Source organism: Ascidiella aspersa, chromosome 5 (assembly GCF_963924565.1).
Source record: "Ascidiella aspersa chromosome 5, kaAscAspe10.2, whole genome shotgun sequence".
Classification (NCBI taxonomy): domain Eukaryota; kingdom Metazoa; phylum Chordata; class Ascidiacea; order Phlebobranchia; family Ascidiidae; genus Ascidiella; species Ascidiella aspersa.
The window spans coordinates 14,475,217-14,477,716 of NC_139451.1; the positions used below are offsets into that span (position 1 = coordinate 14,475,217).

The 2,500-nt window shown below is 56.8% G+C and overlaps 2 non-coding genes and 1 pseudogene across 2 annotated transcripts in view; all 3 read right to left on the reverse strand.

The window, feature by feature from the left end:
- LOC146144872 (large subunit ribosomal RNA) overlaps positions 1 to 339 on the reverse strand; it is a 2,129-nt pseudogene extending 1,790 nt beyond the window's left edge.
- Positions 340 to 609: 270 nt separating this feature from the next.
- LOC146144873 (5.8S ribosomal RNA) lies at positions 610 to 762 on the reverse strand. The gene has a single exon (XR_014499208.1). It is a non-coding gene; the product is annotated as a 5.8S ribosomal RNA (ribosomal RNA).
- A 247-nt stretch (positions 763 to 1,009) lies between these two features.
- LOC146144874 (small subunit ribosomal RNA) overlaps positions 1,010 to 2,500 on the reverse strand; it is a 1,797-nt gene continuing 306 nt past the window's right edge. Inside the window, exon 1 of the ribosomal RNA XR_014500947.1 lies at positions 1,010 to 2,500. This exon is cut by the window's right edge and continues 306 nt beyond it. This is a non-coding gene — a ribosomal RNA (small subunit ribosomal RNA).

Here is a 2,500-nt window from a genome sequence, read left to right on the forward strand (position 1 = left end):
GGTCTCGTGACCGTATTTAGCCTTAGATGGAGTTTACCACCCGCTTTGGGCTGCATTCCCAAACAACCCGACTCTGGGAAGACGCCGTAGCGCGCCCGCCTGTCGCCGCCATGGGCCTGACACGCCATGGGCCTGACACCGCTCTGGGAAAAAGGCCTCGATCAGAAGGACGCGGGCGACCGGCGAAGCGCGCCGTGACGAATTCCGTACGCCACAATTCCGCGCACTCCAAAAGCGCGCGGATTCGGCGATGGGCACATCCCGCTTCACTCGCCGTTACTGAGGGAATCCTCGTTAGTTTCTTTTCCTCCGCTTAGTAATATGCTTAAATTCAGCGGGTAGCCTCGTCCGACCTCAGGCCGAAAGTAAGGACCGGGACTATTCTTCCGTTCCGCGCTCGCCGTCGGCGCCGCGCGCCGCCGCGCACCTCGATTCCCGCCCTTGAGCCGCCAGCCGTTGGCCTCTTCGAGGTCGACTCGCCGCCGCCGCGCGGGATTCTGGTCGCGATCGTCGCGCATCGTGCCGTGCTGTCTTGAGCGGGACGGGCGCTCGCGCGTCCGACGCCGCAGCAGCCGCGCGGAGAAATCCCCGCGCGGAACGTTTGCAACGCGACCCTGAGGCGGGCGCGGCCCCGGGATTGACCCGAGGCCGCAATTTGCGTTCAGAACGTCGATGCTCAATGTGTCCTGCAATTCACACTATTCACGCAGCTAGCTGCGTCCTTCATCGACTCCCGAGCCGAGTGATCCACCGCCAAGAGCCATCCACGATTGTTTCGCTCGCACAGTGCCTCGCACTATAGGGTGACAAAATAGACCGCGCCGAGCGGTCGGCCAGGCCGACGCTTGAAGCCGGAGCGCGCGGCAACCGCGGCACTCGACGCGCAAACATTACCGGGTGACGAATCGCCGGCCGGCGCGCCGCTCCTCGCGGGTCGGGCGCCGGGTAGCAAAGACTTTTTCTCTCGCTTGTCCGAGTTTCGCGTTCGCCGAAGCGTTTGCGAGACCGTTAATGATCCTTCCGCAGGTTCACCTACGGAACCTTGTTACGACTTTTACTTCCTCTAAATGATCAAGTTAGATCGTCTTCTCGGACGCCGGCTCGACCGTTGCCGGCCGCGCCAGGTCCAATCGGAGGACCTCACTAAACCATTCAATCGGTAGTAGCGACGGGCGGTGTGTACAAAGGGCAGGGACGTAATCAACGCGAGCTAATGACTCGCGCTTACTGGGAATTCCTCGTTCAAGGGAAATAATTGCAATTCCCTATCCCTAGCACGACCGGGGTTCAGCGGGTTACCCAGACCTGTCGGCCAAGGCGAGCACATGCTGATCCGGTCAGTGTAGCGCGCGTGCGGCCCCGAACATCTAAGGCATCACAGACCTGTTATTGCTCAATCTCGTGTGGCTAAACGCCACTAGTCCCTCTAAGAAGTTAGACGCCGACCGATTGGGTCGCGTAACTAGTTAGCAAGCCAGAGTCTCGTTCGTTATCGGAATTAACCAGACAAATCGCTCCACCAACTAAGAACGGCCATGCACCACCACCCACAGAATCAAGAAAGAGCTCTCAATCTGTCAATCCTCACTGTGTCCGGGCCGGGTGAGATTTCCCGTGTTGAGTCAAATTAAGCCGCAGGCTCCACTCCTGGTGGTGCCCTTCCGTCAATTCCTTAAGTTTCAGCTTTGCAACCATACTTCCCCCGGAACCCAAAGACTTTGGTTTCCCGCAAGCTGCCGGAGAGGTCGTAAAACTAACGCCCGTTGGCATCGTTTATAGTCAGAACTAGGACGGTATCTGATCGTCTTCGAACCTCTGACTTTCGCTCTTGATTAAAGAAAACATTCTTGGCAAATGCTTTCGCAGTCGTTCGTCTTGCGCCGATCCAAGAATTTCACCTCTAACGGCACAGTACGAATGCCCCCGTCTGTCCCTCTTAATCATTACCTCGCGCTCCGAAAACCAACAAAATAGAACCGAGGTCCTATTCCATTATTCCATGCACCATTATTCAGGCGAATCGCCTGCTTTGAACACTCTAATTTTTTCAAAGTAAACGTTCCGGCCGCCGCCGACACTCAGTCAAGGGCACCGGCGGAGAACCGGAGGTGAGGCCAGGACGGCCAGTACACGCCTTGCGACGGACCGGCCGCCTGCGCCCAAAATCCAACTACGAGCTTTTTAACCGCAACAACTTAAATATACACTTTTGGAGCTGGAATTACCGCGGCTGCTGGCACCAGACTTGCCCTCCAATGGATACTCGTTAAAGGTTTTAAAGTGTACTCATTCCAATTACAGGGCCTCGTTTAGAGTCCTGTATTGTTATTTTTCGTCACTACCTCCCCGCGTCGGGAATGGGTAATTTGCGCGCCTGCTGCCTTCCTTGGATGTGGTAGCCGTTTCTCAGGCTCCCTCTCCGGAATCGAACCCTGATTCTCCGTTACCCGTAAGAACCTCGGTAGGCCAGTACCGTACCGACGAAAGTTGATAGGGCAGA